The sequence below is a fragment of the Cavia porcellus genome, unplaced genomic scaffold, assembly GCF_034190915.1.
Source record: "Cavia porcellus strain 051 isolate PalLab524CR breed Dunkin Hartley unplaced genomic scaffold, mCavPor4.1 scaffold_19, whole genome shotgun sequence".
Classification (NCBI taxonomy): Eukaryota; Metazoa; Chordata; class Mammalia; order Rodentia; family Caviidae; genus Cavia; species Cavia porcellus.
The window spans coordinates 38,747,015-38,763,853 of NW_026947502.1; the positions used below are offsets into that span (position 1 = coordinate 38,747,015).

At 38.0% G+C, this 16,839-nt stretch overlaps 1 long non-coding RNA gene across 1 annotated transcript in view; it reads left to right on the forward strand.

Annotated features, from left to right (window-relative positions):
- The window catches only part of LOC134471718 (uncharacterized), a 105,156-nt gene that overhangs the window by 10,703 nt on the left and 77,614 nt on the right, over nucleotides 1-16,839 (forward strand). Inside the window, exon 2 of the long non-coding RNA XR_010041306.1 lies at nucleotides 9,347-9,552. This is a non-coding gene — a long non-coding RNA (uncharacterized LOC134471718). The remainder of the gene's footprint in view (nucleotides 1-9,346; nucleotides 9,553-16,839) is intronic.

Genomic DNA, 16,839 nt, shown 5'->3' on the forward strand with positions numbered 1-16,839 from the left:
GTGAAAATATGCACCACTGTAATACTATATAGAATAGTGTCAGGACTCTAAAATCTTTTCTGCCCTGAATATTTATCCTTGGTTTTCCTTGTTTGCCAACATTAATCATTTCATTGTTTCCACCATTAAAGCCATCTAAGGTTTGTCCTGTGGTCTTTTCTAATGTGTAGATTATTTAATTACTAACTTTCAATCATTGTTTTATTAGTAACTCAAAATATTTAATTGTCTTAGAGCATGTCTCAGTTATTTTGTCAATGCTGAGATGTAATATCTAACATACATAACTTAAAGGAAGAAAGCTCTATTTTAAGACAAAGTATGTAGAAATTTCATTTCATAGCCGGCTCCAAGGCAGGGCAGCATGGCAATGAGGCATGACAAAGGAGAAATGGCTCATGGCATGTCCACAGGGAGCCTAGTGTAGTCCAGGGAGAGACAGAGGACTAATTCAGTAGTAAGCACCATGCCCCCATGATCCAGTCACCTCCACAAACCCTAGCTATGAATGCATGAATTTTAAGGGACAGCTAGACACAAAATATAATATTCAACCCCCAAAATCTCATGCACATCCACTTTTGGAAAATGTATTTAGCACATCTCCAAGTGTTGTCAAAGTCTTGACAGTTTCAGTATTGCTGGTAAGTCCAAGTCCAAAGCCATCTCTGAGATTTAAGGGAAACAGCTGTGAACCCTGTGCAAATGAAAAGAAAGTTAAAAACTTCCAACAAGGAACAGGATAAACATGCCCACCCTAAAAGGGAGAAATGGGAGATAGAAAGGAATGGGACCAAAGCAAGCTCAAAACCCAGCAGAGTACCATGTCCAGGCTCCTGGGGAAATTGTGGTAAGATATGAAGTCCAAAGGGCTTGAGAAACCTCACTGCTACAACATCACTGGTGGCTGTAACCTCCAAGGCTTCCCTCTTGGGCCAGCTTTCCTCACATATTCATCTTCCTAGTTCTCCAACCCTCTGGAGTATCCATTGTGTTTTCAGCTTCACATTTACTGCTTCGTGATGCACTGTCCATCATGATCATGCTGCCCAGCCTCCAGGGCCTTCTTCTGATATCTGGACAGAAAACTCTCTGACCCCACAACTTTTGCATTGTGCATGCACATAAAACCAATGCTACATGAATGATATCAAGTTCTGCCCAACTTGAGCAGTAGCTCAGCCCTTTCACATTTTGCTGGTAGTTGCAGAGATCTCAAAGCACCTGGATGACTGATTATGGTGAACTGAAACTTGGGAAATCAATACCCATTCCTTAGACTGCCACCATTCTGGAACATGGTATGCTGGGATTCTAGTCTCACATCAGTCTTTGACTTTTACACCTTTGAGTCTGCAAAGGGTGGGAAGTTGTCATCTCCTGGTGGCAGCTTCCTTAGAGATGTTTGAAAATTTTCAGAGACTTTAAATGTGTGTGTTTGGAAAGAAATTTCATTAGTTATACTACTTATAGTTATTTAGGAGGTCTGCCGTCTCACGCTGCCATCCCAGAAGTGGATTAGTGCATCTGTCTAATCTAGATTTCAAGATACCTTGAATAATTTTCAGCTTTTCTGCTAAATTTGCCAAAGTAGAGCTCTATAATTTTCTGAAGCCTCACAGTCATATAAACTCTAACTGATGTGAAAAATCTCTCAGGTAATGGCAATTAGCTTCTTGTGGCTCTTCATCTATTCATCTAAACATGTGATGTTGCACCTTCTGGTTTTAAAATGGATATTTTATCATCGTTGTTCAAATAAACATCTCACTGAAAAAACTCAAAACTGGATTTATGCATTTCATTTATGTAGGATTTGTAATGGCACTGGAGAGTGGGGAAGTATCTGTGAAGTGTGCTGTGATGATCAGATACTTAAAATCTTCAGTTTGGTAGAGATGTTACTTTTTGCATCCCCAACAGCCGTCCTATTCTTCAGCAAATATACTTTGATATTTCCTGGAGAAGCTGCTCTGTGTTGTGTGTTGTAGATGAACCACTGTGTCTTGCACAACAATTTCTAGAGTCTAGCTAAGGAGGTAAGTATGTAGAACATTCTGCCCTGGGCCAGGGGTCAGCGTAGGACAAATGTGGACCACAGTTGCTGCTGTTGGGATCATGGTGGTAGTAAGGCAGTTTGCCCATATGCACTTTTGCCATTGAGAATGACATTTGCAGTGTTCGCTGTGCCACATGTGAAGAGATGCTCTTTTCCTCTTGTGATCACTAAGGCCAATGTTTGTAAATCTAGAAATTCCAAAGGCCATTGTTGCTACTCTTAGAGAAAATTTATGAGAGAAAAAAAAAAGTCAACACAGAAGGGAGAGCTGAGGGACGAGGTAGAATCCATACAACACCATTTAGTATGACACTGTAGGGCCTAATAACACTAAAAGTATGCATGCTTAATTTCCAGTCTATATTTCTCTCTGTATCTGATTCTACAGTCCCCTTCCTGGACCAGGAATAAATTGAAATTCTGTCTTTTTCCTTTTCTAAATATAAGCCTTTTCTAAAACAAAGTAAATCATGTACCTATTTTAACTTAGGCACTAGGCAATAAAACTACTCATTGATTGCAAATGACTCAGTTTATTTTGGCCTTCTAAAATACAATAGTCATGAGTTGTCCTGCTAGCTGGAGAGGGTTTTTGGTTAAGAGTTTGAAACAGGTAGTGTGTAATGATAGATGCACAAGTATTTAGAGACTAGTCATTTAAAAAAAAGTCTAGCATCTGTTTCTGTCACACAGAAACTCTTGTTTCTTACTCAAGTAAGAAATGCGTGCATTTATAAAGAGAGATACTTGGGGGATGCGTAGAGACACCCAATTACGAAGCCTCCTTGTCAGCAGGTCTACTGTCTTCTAACAGTGAAAGCCAAGAATAACTTAAGCCTTCTCTGGAGCCTTCATTACCACCAAGAGCTGTAGCCACACATATCCCAGGGGATAGCAAGGGAAAGACTAGGTTGGGGCTCCCAGAGGGCTGTAAGCCTGTGTTTGAACAAGCTCTGCAGTTTTTCCTATAGGGATGTTTGGGAAAATGAGACAAACTGCAGGCTTAGAATCACCAGTGGAATTATTTAAGCTGTCTTATGTTTGTGTATCGTACTTCTCTGTGCTTCCGAAGCTCTGGGACTGTGGGCACAGAGAGCCAACTGTTTGGCTGTGCAAAGGCTCACACACATCAGTACAACCTCCTGCAAGGCACTGCTGTAAACAAGGCCACAGGAAAAGAAAGGCGGGCCCAGCTGCAATGACCGGCTCTTCCCTCTGAGGAAGTGCGGAAGTGGGAGTTAGGAGAGTCTGGGTGCCTAGGAGAGCTAGCTGTGGGCACTTGTATGAAAGCAGAGTTTTGCTAAATAAGGAAATAAAAAAGGAAAAGGACAAATCAACCTTTTTGTAATTTTGTAATTTTGCCCCTTTTCACTCTTAATTGCTTTCTAGTGTAGTGTAGAATCTTGGATGGAGGCCTTCATTCTCCTATTCTATGATCCCCTACCCCATCTCCAGCCCTTCTCCTCCCCTTCTGTACTCACTTTTTTCTGTCTCTCTGTCTCTCTCTGTCTCTCTCTGTTTCTCTCTGTCTCTCTGTCTGTCTGTCTCATTTCTGATACCTTTCCTAGGACTTCAGGGATTACTTGCATATTATAAATATTTTCCCCTGTATATTTTTGGGAAGGTAATACAGATCTCCATACTCCTGTTCAACCACCACATCTCTAAATCCCTACTTAAACTTGCAAGATGAGGTACCTGTGCTTAAATTGGTGCTAAGTAGACTCTTTAGAAACAGAAAAACAAAAGAACATGTCTACATTGTTTCACGAAAGTTTTGTCATTTTAAGATACTGGGACTATATAATAAAAAAAAATTGAGATTTTTATATACTGAGATTTAATATCTAGTATATGCACCTTTAAAAATAAATCAAAGCTTAGCTTTTTAAAATTTAGCTACAGGGGCCGAGGGTTTAACTCAGTGGCACAAGCATCTGCCTGGCAAGTGCTAGGTCTCAAGTTCCATCCTTGGTCCAAAGGGGAAAAAAAATTAGCTGCAAACTTTCACAATTACTTTCCATAAAATTATCTTTACTTTTTGGGCATACTACCCACACAAAAAGTTTTAAAACAGTGCCTTTTATTACATTATTAAACTGCTTAGCAAAATATTTCTTTGTGATAATGTAAAGGTAAATTTAAACCTAATCCATAGTAAGTGATTGCCATTTCCATTAGTTGAACTGGAATTAATGAGCTTTTCGTGGTTGACCCCATTTTTAATCACATTTTTTCTTGAGCCTTTTCAAACTGTACTATCTTAGGACCTCTTTGTTACTTACAATTATTTTTCAGTCCTCTAAAATCTTGATGACTCACTTCTTTTATCCCTTGTTCTGTTCTTTTTATTTGTTTTCCCTCTGTGGAGTAGACCATGAACTGTGACCTAGAAAAACCAACCAGTCCTAAGAAGAATGAGAATAATATTCTAGTTTCTTCTTATTGGTCTTCTGATTCTCCAAGAACTTAGATCATTTTGATGTTTGTAGCACTAGAACACTTGAGGTTTTTTCTTATTTAAACCACACATTTCTATCAATTTTGTATCTGGATCATTCTTTTTTTTTTTTTTTTTTTTTTTTTTTTTTGGTACCGGGGATCGAACCCATGACTATGCACTTACAAGGCAGGTGCTTATACCGCTTAGCTAAATCCCTGGCTGGATCATTCATTTTTGTCTCTTAAGTAATAGTCACTCATTTTTTTCTCATTAATGTGATTCCAGTACTTCTAATATTTTCATTAAGCCCAAAGCTCAACTCTGCTTCTAAGAATGAGCAAACCTAGGAGGAAAGCACTCTCGACACATACAGGCACACTGACTATCGGGGTTTACAAACTCCCCAGTCAACCACTGCCCTAAAAGGAGATTAGATCCATTTGATAAAAGGAATCAATGTAAACAGACTCCTTCCTGAATTTTAGCTGCCACACAAACTGTCATTTAGCAATGCTTTTAATGCATTAGCTCAAAACCCTGTAACAGTGTGAGATTTCTGTCTGACTCTCAGGGATCCTTGTGACCCAGCTGCATGGTAGTGGGTACCAGCGTGTCCCCACTGCTTATGGCACACTCCCATCAGCCTTCCTAGGATCCTGCATCTCTCCTCTTTGTTCAGATCTCCCTACATTTCTCTCTAGAACCCTTGTTCCTATGCATTAGGGATTGAATCCAACCCAGGGCCTTCATACTGAGCGACATCCCCAATCCTGTTTTATTTTACTGCAGGGTTTCCTTAAGTTACTAAGTTGCCAGGCTCATCACAACCCTCCTGCCTCAGCCTCTCAGAACCTTATAAATATAGGTGTGTGGCTCCATACTGGCCTTATCTTGCTCATCCAGCAAGAAATCGCTGCTCTTATTTTATTTTTTTACTCAGTTATTTATTTTGGTACTGGGGATGGAACTCACAACCGCGCACTGGCAATGAAGGTGCTTATGCCACTTAGCTAAATCCCTGGCCCTAGATTGCTACTCTTATCTTCCCTGATCAATAACACTTTTACCTCTTGGATTTCACTCCCCATTCTCTTTCAAATTGTTTTATTTTAAAATACTCCCACACTTTAAGAAAATGCAAAAACAGTATGTTGACTTTCTGAACACCATCCTCCTGGCATCACCTGATGACACTGTCTGAATGACCATTGTACAATAAGCTAAACAATAACTGACCTACATATGGTACTTGAGTTCTACAGATTCTCCTTTTTAAGGTCCAATAGTGTTCTCTTCAGAATATAAGAAGTCTCTACTTTCTTTTTGCACAAACTTCTAAGCACCCATTTTGTTGCTGTTGCTTTTTTTTATATTAAATACTAAGTACCACTGACAATGCTCACTTCACTTTAAATTTCCTACTAATTTTAATTAAATGCACAGAGCAGCCTTTATCCGCATTCCCAAAGCCCTAATGATAAGCGCATATCAGTGCCCCAAACAATGACCAGTTCCTTCCTGTGGCTGGGTGGAGTCCCTGCATCTGGATAAATGTTTGTTGGAGGATTTAAACCAAGGATAGCCAGCTCTCATCTGAAGTATTTGAGTAAACGCATCTGTGAAATGTTTATTTTTTATTGTTTTGCAAATTCGCATGTACCAACAATAACTCAATGAAGGTCAGGGGATTGAAACCTGTGAGGAGGTCGCTTAGGATAGGAACACCATCAGTCAATTACACACAGTCTGAAAGGTCAGATTATACCCAGGGTACGGTTTTACCACATTTAGAAGACTGAGTGTGCCTCAACTGAGGGTGTGTGCACTGTTCAAATACAGAGCATTCTATTTAATTTTTTCTTAGCTCACTTCATTCTACAAGGAAGTTGCCAGACTTGTCATAATCCTCCTGCCTCAGCCTCTCTGAACCCTAAAAATATAGGAATATACCACTAATGAAATTACAGAGGATTTCTTGTCCTACAGGGCTGCAGGCTTATTTATAAGGTCTATAGTTTCGTAAACTCTTGAATGTAGAGCCAATATACTGTGACTTATTACTAGAATGTCTACATGGACAGGGGACTTCATTTAATTACCATAATATAACAGTTTGATATGGGACAGACATAATAGTAAAAGTACTTGAAAATCCCATTTATAATGATAATTATTTTGGGGAAAAAAGCATATTGTTTAATGGAAAAGCATCTATCTGGCAAATTCTTGCTGGATTCAGTGATGTGTTTTAGGGGTGACATGGGGAGAGCTAAATTTTCACTTTGATGATGGTGTCCAGAGACACATCAGTTGCAGAATATGCGACTGAAATCTGCATGGAAGAAAGACCAGGCAATGTCTATGAGATGAAAAGATAAACGAGCCCCAAATCCAGAAAATAAAAAACCTCAGAGGAGAAGAATGAATCATCTAGACCTTGAATTTGCTAGCTATGGAACAGGCATTAGAGCTCTCTTCTGATAAATGGCAACTCACCAACAGATTTCTGAAGAGAAACACTTTGTACTGTCAGAGCTTTGCCTACTCAGAACTTCGTTCATTTTGCTTTGTAAGACTCTAATAACTCATATTTTAGAGTGAATATTTATTGGGTAAAAGAGACTACAAGATGAAAAATTTTCTTCTTTCTGTTATTCCATCATCGTGGGAATATTTCGAATCTAAGACTTGATCACTGAGCTTTTGTCTTGCTGGGTTCCTAAGGAATAGGGAGAACACGCACTAGCCGGCACTTATCACTAAAGAGAGATATTATTATCCCTATTTTACATGTAAGGGCAATGAAGTCTAGAAATATCACACACAGGAAGTGGATAGATTTGAACCCAGATTGTCTGATTCCAAAGCCTCTGTCATCTTAATTTGTAGAAATTAGGTCACTATAAGTTCCTCATAAGTATTTATAAATTTGTGTGAGAATCATGCTGAAGGGTTGTAAAAATAGTGCAGATAACAAGGCAAGAGGGACATCATGAAGCCACAGTACTCAGTCTCCTGCTCAGAGGGAAGCATTTGCGCACAGGTAGTCTTGCAGAATGGCTCATCCAGAAAAACCGAGGTAGGATGCCAGAGTTACTGGGCTGTAAGTGGTAGATCAGAGGCTGAAAGGCAGGCAGCCTGGCTCAGGAATCTGTCCTCTCCCTGCATTTTATATACTCTATCCTTGAGACACATGATTTCATTTGACTGAGGGACACTAACCAACACATGAGTTTCTCAACTAATCTATCTCCTAATTACCTAATTAGTAATCAACTAGAACTATTGGAGAAGCAATTCAAATTCTATCCACCTGGGGAGGCATCACTGTAGTTTCCCTGCTGCTCAGGTAGATCCAGGGCAATCCTGTTCCTCTACTAGTATAGTTCACCTCTTGCCACCCTGGCTTCATTTACGTTAGGAGAAAGTACCATGGGATATTGGCTCTAGCCATGAGAAATGCTGTGTATTATACTCAGTTTCATAAAGATGCTGTGTTGGGAGAACGAGGGGACAACTCCCCTAAAAGACTTCTTTTCTGTCTTTCTAGCACATACTCTTAAGTTTGGGAAGTGAAAAAAAAAATGCTAACCAAATATTCTACCCTAGTTACTGAGATGGATACATCTCAGCTTTTAGGGAGTCAGCCTCCTTAGCTTTGAATTCCCAGTTTCCCATGGGTATGTATGTTAACGTGTGTCTATTTCCTTGGGAGAACATCAGCTCACACAGAGATATTCTTTGCAATGAGCTGGCCAGGCCCTGAATTCCCGGCTGGCTCCTCTCCCTGACAACTTTTGCAATTAAGGCTTTGGCAAGGAGATCTGCTGCTCCTCCTTAATTCCAGCACTGGGAAGACTATGCAAGAACTTGTTTGTGGAGCATAATAGACAATCACATCTATAGAAAAAAAGGGAAGGAGGTTTTATGAAGTTGATTAATACCAAATGATAGTGCTTAAAACAATTGTGGGAAGGATGTTGTTCATGGTAAAAGCATAAGCCACTGATTCTTGCTGAGTCTTATTTCATTTGGCCACTGTCATAAGCTATAAAATTTTCTTTTGTGTGACTTCTTAGCATTGTCATAGGTGAGAACCAGAGAGTGTATATCTTCTTCCTAGCTTTGCCCTTATTTATCACACAAGCATAACACAAGCACAGTGTATCTTTCCCCTTCCATTCCCTTCCCTATGACAGTGAAAATGTTCTTACTTGGACACTTTGTCACATGTTTCCCATTGTGACCTTAACTGCCTTCAAATGCAGGGCTCTAAATTGTGACATAAAGCTGAAAACCAGTGGGAGCCTGGCACTGAGGAGGGAGTTCTCTAAATAATGGAACAAATTCAGTGTCCAAAGTGGACTATTAGGATTAACTTTGGCTATTCCCAACAGATGGAAGCCTGGGTCCTTTGAGAGTAGGAAAAGCCTGCAATCATCTCTTCCATTCATTGCACAAATGGTATCAGCACACCATTGTGTGGTCCATCTGGTCATCTCTCGGTCCTAAGTAACTTTCTCGCAAGGGAGAAAGAAATACTAAAAGAACAAGCAGTTTGAAATAGATCACTCATTCATGTAGCTTCTAAATACATATGTGAAGCTGCCTACACAGAATCTGTTTGAACTAGACAGGGTTCGTTGCGAAATGCTGTCACTTGAGAAATGCGGTTACATCTGTTTATTTCCATTTTAGGCTGCTGTCCTTAAAATAGTTTACCTCAATGCACTTCTGCGTGAAACAGGAAGAAGTCCGAGTGTGGGTGGCAGGAGAAGCTGGGTATCGTAAGCAGAAAGTTTGCACAAACAACACACAAAGCGCTTCTTTTTTCTTGTCTGCAGATGACCACCATCATGGGACATTTGCATGCATGCATCTGGAGGAGGCTTTAGAATGACTTGGGCAGTTGGACCGGAAGATGGACACCACAGATCCATAGCAAGCCCACCTGTCCCAGGGGTCCTGTTGTCTATTTCATAAAATGACCGTGTGACTTTCAACATGAATAAAAGCAAGGATGCTGACACCAACAATGTTATTAAAGATGGTGAGATAGTAAAATATAGCAGGTACTTGGAAGTAGATGTGTATCCGTTTATGTGTGTGCATTTGTAACTTAGTAGGTGTATGACCTCATAACATTTAATGTATGTTATCTGGTACTGACAATACTGCATAGTATTGTCAACTATATGTTTTTCTTTTTAAGAACAGGAAAATTTATTGAAGAATGGGAATGGAGGACAGGAGTACCTCTCGAGAGACAGGTGGGGTCCCAAATGGGTTGCATAATTTTTTTAATGTATAAAACATATTAAAAATAAAATAAAGGCTTTTTAAATTTTTTATTAAAAATGAAGGAAAGAAGGAGATTAAGATAAAAGAGGACATTACAACATAATAATATAGGTCAGAACAGAACAATTTAAACCATAGTGTTTCACCACAAGATAAAATGACATAACAGTAGGTATCATAGTGTCTCTTTCCTTGAAATATTTAAGTATAACTTCATATATTACAGCATCAAACACAACATGACAGTGTAAAACCATTCAAGAGAATGCAAGTATTACAGAGTATTTAGAACCAACTAATAGAAAACAAAAAATGGTTTCTATATTATCTCCTTGTCTATAAAAGTTTTTGTTTATATTATCACATATAATAAAATCCAATAAGATACAACACGATAAACCTATGGAGACAGAAGAACAAAAGCTTAATGGGACTTCAAAACAAGATGATATTAAATCAGCACTAGCTATTATATTGTCTTGTTTTCTTCAAAGTAACTGTTCATACAATTATACACAATAAAATCAAACAACCCAGAATAAAACCATTCCAATTAATGAATGAAAACATTGTAAGTCTTCAAAGCAATATAATAGGGAATCATGTTTACCACATACTTTTGTTTTCTTATCATTTCTTACACTAGGAAAACTATTCGGTATTTATACATGTGAGTTTGATTTATTTCACTTACGAGTACGGTCTCAAGCTGTGCCAATTTATTTATAAATATCTCAATGTGATCCTTCTTTATAGCTGAGTAGTACACCATTGTGTAAAAATACTACAGCTTTTTTATCCATTCCTCAGTTGGTGGACACTTAGGTTGTTTCCAAGATCTGGCTATTACAAATTGTGCTGCTATAAACATGGGTCCACATGTATCTCTGTGGTATGAAGTTTTCAGTTTTTCTGGGAATAAGCCTAGAATTGGAATAGCTGGAACAAATCGGATTTCCAATGCCAGCTTTTTAAGAAATCTCCAGACTGACCTCCAGAATGGCTGCACCAGTCTACACTCTTACCAACAGTGCAGTGAGTTCCTTTTCCCCCACAGCCTCTCCAGCATTTGTTGTTGGTAGTTCTCTTGATCTTGGCCATTCCTTCAGGAGTGAAATGGAATCTCAATGTGGTTTTAATTTGCATTTCTTTAATGAGTAATGATGAGGAACATTTTTTCATGTATTTATTTGCCACTTGTTTTTCTTCGTCTGAGAAGTGTATATTCATCTCAGATGCCCATTTTTGGATTGGATTGTTGAGCTTTGGGGGTCTGATTTTTTAAAATTCTTTAATGTTTTAAACAGAAGTCCTTTGTCTGAGGGACAGTTCACTAAGATTTTTTCCTAGTTTGTGGGTTTTCTTTTCACTATGCTGGAGATTTCTTTTGACATGCCGAAACTTTTTAATAAGAGGTGATCCCAGTTATTGATTTTGGGAAGTATTTCCTGTGCAGTTTGATTCCTGTTCATGAATTTTCTACCTACTCCTATGTCTTCAAGAACTTTACCCAATCTGTCCTCCAATAGATTTAGTGTTTCTGTTTTAATATTCAGATCTTTGATCCATTTAGATTTTAATTTACTATCTGGTGACAGGCATGGGTCTAGTTTTAGTTTTCGGCATGTAGAGAGCCAGTTTTTCCAACACCACTTATAAAAGAGACTATCATTCTTCCAGTTAACATGTTTGGCCCTTTATCAAAGATAAGGTGATTGAGTGTGTTTGTAGTTGTGATTGTATCTTCTAATCTATGCCATTGATCTTTGGCTCTGTTTTGATTCCAGTACCATGTCGATTTTACTACAGTTGCTTTGTAGTATAAGTTCAAATCAGGGATTATGATGCCTCCTACCTGGCCTTTGATGCTTAGAACTGTCTTTGCTATTCTAGGTCTTTTCTGGTTTCAGATGAATTTGAGGAGTGATTTCTTTAGATCCATGAGGTATGTTGATGGTATTTTATTGGGATTGCATTGAATCTGTATAGCAGTTTTGGGGGAATGGCCATTTTCACAAAATTTATTCTTCCTTTTCATGAGCAAGGGATGTCTTTCCAATTTCTGAAATCCTCTGCAATTTCTTTTCTCAATGTATTATAATTTTCCCTATATAGGACTTCCACTTCTTTCATGAGAATAATTCCTAAATATTTCATTTTTTTTGGTTGCTAGTGTGAAGGGTGTGGCTTCTCATTTCTCTCTATGATTTCGTTGTTAGTATATAGAAATGCTATTGATTTTTGAGTATTGTTTTTGTATCCAGCTACATTGCTGAATTTATTTATTATATCTAGGAGTCTTTCAATGGAGTTTAGGGGGTCTTCTATGTAGAGTATCATGTCAACCACAAATAATGATAATTTAACTTCTTCTCTTCTTATCTTTATCCCTTTTTTTCTCTCTCTCTTGGCTAACTGCTCTGGCTAGTATTTCCAGTACTATATTAAATAGGAGCGGTGATAAGGGACATCCTTGTCTTGTGCCTGATTTTAAAGTAAAGGCATTCAATTTTTGGCCATTTAGTATGATACTGGCTGTTGGTTTGTCATTAATGACCTTTATTATATTGAGTTAAAGACCTTCTATTCCAATTTTCTGTAAGGTTCTTATCATGAATGAATGTTGAACCTTATCAAAAGCTTTATCTGCATCTATAGAAATGATCATGTGATTCTTACTTTTGGTTGTATTGATATGGTGGGTTACAGTTATTGATTTACATATGTTGAACCATCCCTACATGCCTGGGATGAATTCCACTTGGTCATGGTGTATAATCTTCTTGATGATTTGCTGCATCCAATTTGACAATATTTTATTGAGGATTTTTGCATCTGTGTTCTTGAGGGAGATTGGCCTATATTTCTCTTTTTTAGCTGGGTCTTTCTCAGGTTTTGGTACTAGAGTAATATTTGCTTTTAGGAATGACTTAGGAAGGATTGCTTCCCTTTCAACTTCATTGAAGAGTTTGAGGAGTGTCGTCATTAAGTCTTCTTCGTATTTCTTGTAGAATTCTGCAGTGAATCCATCTGGGCCTGGGCTCTTCTTTGTAGGTAAGGCCTTAACTACACTATCAATTTCATTAATAGAAATTGGGTTATTTAGCAGTTTTACATCTTGACATAGCTTTAGTGCTTCATATGTTTCTAGGAATTTATCTATCTCTTCTGTGTTATGAAATCAATGAAAGTAGAGGTTTTCAAAATAAGAGTTGATGATCTTCCGTATTTCTACAGAGTCTGTAGTGGTTTTACCTTTTTCATTCCTTATTGCATGAATTTGAGCTTTTTCTTCCCTTTTTAAAATAAGTTGGCTAGGGGCTTATCAATTTAATTTATTCTTTCAAAGAACCAAATATTTGGTTCATTGATTATTTGGATTGTTTTCTTAGTGTCTATTGCATTAATTTCTGCTCTGATTTTTATAATTTCTTCCCTTCTTTTGGCATTGGGCTTGACTTGCTCTTCTTTTTCGAGATGTTTGAGGTGTAGCATCAGGTTGTTTATTTGTATTTCTGTTTTCCTAATATGGGAACTCAGTGTAATAAATTTTCCTCTGAGCACAGCTTTCATTGCATCCCACAGATTCCAGTAAGTTATATTTGTATTTTTGTTTGCTTGTAGGTATTGCTTAATTTCTTCTTTAATTTCCCTTCTGAGCCACTAATTACTCAAGAGTGTGTTATTCAGTTTTCATGTGTTTGTGGGATTTTTGCACTACCTTTTATCAGTAATTTCTAATTTCATTGTGCTATGATCTGACAACATGCATGCGATAATTTCAACTCTTTTACATTTATTTAAATATGTTCTGTGGACTAATATATGGCCTATTTTAAAGGATGTCCCATGTACTGCATAGAGAAATGTGTATTCTGATGTTATTGAATGGAACACTCTATATATATATCTACCAAGTCCATTTGTTCACAAGTATGATTCAGTTCTGTTATTTCTTTGCTGATTTTCTGTCTGGTTGATCTGTCCCTTGGTGTCAATGATGTGTTAAGGTCTCCTGTGATAATCGTGTTACTGCTAATTTGGTTTTTAATTTCTGTTAATACTTGCTTTATATAACTGGATGCTCTGGAATTTGGTGCATATATATTATCTTTTCCTCTTGAAGTTTTCCCCTAACCAGTAAGTAATGACCTTCTTTATCTCTTCTGATTATTATTGGTTTGAAGTTCACATTGTCTACAAACAGAATAGCTACCCTCGCTTTTGGGGGGGGGGTTCCTGTTGCTTAAAGTATTGTTTTCTGACCTTTGACTTTCAGTCTGTGAGTATCCTTTTGGGTTAGATTGGTTTCCTGTAGACAGCATCTGCTTGAATGTTGTTTTCTGATCCATTCTGCCAGTCTGTGTCTTTTAATTGGTGCATTGAGACCATTTACATTAATGGTTATAACTGTTATATGTTGGTTTATTATTGACATGTTATCTTTCTGCTGTTGAATTTCTATCCTTCTGTTCTGTTTAATTGTCTGCTTTGGTTAGTGGTTTTTTCTTAGGTGTATCTAAACTGTCTTTCAGTATTCTTTGCAGGGCTGGCTTGGTGATCATGAAGTTCTTCAGCTGCTCTTTGTCATGACGTATCTTATTTCTCCATTGATTTTGAAGGACAGTTTTTCAGGGTACATCATTCTAGGTTGGAAATAATTTTCCTTTAGGATCTGAAATACTTCACTCCATGCTCTTCTTGACTTTATTGTTTGTGCTGAGAAGTCTGCTGTGATTCAGATAGGTTTTCCTTTATAGGTGATCTGTCTTTTCTCTCTGATGGCTTTTAATATTCTACTCTTCTGTTGGATTTCTGGGATGGTGATTATTATATGTCTGGGTGGAGTTTTATTTTGGTTATGGCTATTTGGAGTTGTATATGCTTCACTGATCCTGATGTCAGTATCCACTCTCATGTTTGGGAAATTTTCAGCAATTACTTCTCTAAATAATCTCTTGACATCTTTTATGTTGTCCCTTTCTTTTTCATTTATACATATCAATCGAATGTTGCTTTTCTTTGCATCATCTTGCAGCTATTGAATTGTTATTTCCTGATTCCTTGTTATGTTTAAAAGATCTTTCCTTTCCTGTTCACTATCTGCAATCCTTTCTTTGAGGTTTGAAATTCTATCCTCATTTCATTGAGGCAATTTTTACAATTTTCAATGGAATTTTTGATTTCCTGTGCATCTCTTTGCATCTCCGTTATGTATTCTGTTTGTTTATTATATTGCTCTTCTAGGGATTCTATCTTTTTTTAGTTCCTCCAATTGTTTAACTGTATCTTCTTTAGATATGTTCAGCATCTCTTTCATTTCTTTTATCATTTCTTCTTTTACCTGGGAGATTATTTCTAGTTTGAATTCATTTAAAGCTTCCTAGAGTTACTTCTTTTTTTCAGTTGCTATTATTTCAGGTATTTCAGGTGTATGGCATATATTTTCTTCTATGTACCTAGCTTTTGAGCTTTCTTGGGAAGTGCGGAGGTTTTAGATTTCATTTTTGTCTCTCATTTTGTCATTTTCCTATATTTCTGTGCTTCAAGTGTTGTTCTAAGGCTTCCCCTGGATGTTTTGGAAATTGTCTCCTGTGCCCTAGCCTCTTGAGACTGAATGGAAGTTGCTGAGCCTGGTCCAGTTAGGCCCTCAGGCCCTCCCGTGCCACCTTCTGTGTTCCAGGTAGCTGGGCAGACACTGAAACACTGTGGATGATGGGTTAATGCTCTTCCCAAGTGAAGACCAATGCCCTGGAACTTACTTCACCTACTCTCAAAGCCTGTAATTGAAGAAGGTCACTGGGTGTACTATAATTGGCCCACAAAACCTCCCAAGGCTAGTCTATGTGTTTTGGCTGTGGATGGGTCTTTGAGCTCCGGAAGAGATGATCTTAAAATTTCCCGGGGCTTGGAGTGGTGCACAAATTTACCCCAGCTGCTGGCTGAGTTTCCTGGTTTGTGAGAAGGTCCTTGGGCTTGTCCTGGGCAGGCCTGAAACCTGCCAAGTGCAGCCCAGTGTGGCTGGACTCTGGGCGGGTCCTTGAGCTGTGGAAGAAGTGATCTTATAATCTCCCTGGGGCTCAGACTGGTGTGTGGACTCCTAAAATAAAGTCTTAAAACAGACATTCTTATCTAAAGCCATGCACATGCTTCAAGGCTAAAAAGACAAAGGATGTTATGCTTACAAAGAATGTTGTGTGTCTTTCTTGTATTGTGATAGTCTAGGAATTATTTAAGATAAGCACTCGGAGCATTAGTTGACCCTCATTAAGAAAGTAGTGATTTTTAAAAACATTCTTTTTTTGATAAACTAGTGTTCTGCAGTTAGCTAAAAACTGTCTGTGTGGAATGTGGCTTTCAAGGCCCATACCAGATCAAGGCCGGTGTGAAGTTCTCCAGGGCTTGCAGGGAGCTGGATAGTTGACACAGAATATGCTCTGAGGCTGAGGATGGAATGTATTCAACTTTGTAAAATATTCATAGCTATTCTATCTATTTTATGTTGGTTTCCATAGTCTATGAGATGGCAAGTTGATCTTCATTTTCGAGTGTTTTTCTCATTCAAGTTTATGTGGCCAGCTTGCTGGAATCTTGGAAGTATTCTTCTTTTCCCTCCTGACCTTTTTAAGAGCTCAAGGATTCACACTCAAGGGATTTTTTTTCCCATACTGTGAAATCAATAAGTATTACTAGTGCAATGAGGTATACAGGCACTACACTACCTATTTAAACTCCCATTAGTTACAATTTTAGTTGTTAAGCATCATTAAATAAGCATTCCTTGGCCTGAGCATCTCACACCTCAAAGTCATGCAAATGCTGGATCATGAATTCTGATAAATGCCTATGAACATTTTTAGGCAGTAGGGCATCATACTTTTCAATCAGTATAAGAACCTCTTGAAGACAGCAGATTAAAGTTAGACATAAATATTTAAAGAACCCACTTTTTCACTGGCAACTGGAAAAAAATACCAGATGCCTAATGTGACTATTGGCAAGCACTGTCATCATCACAATGAGTGTATCTAGATGA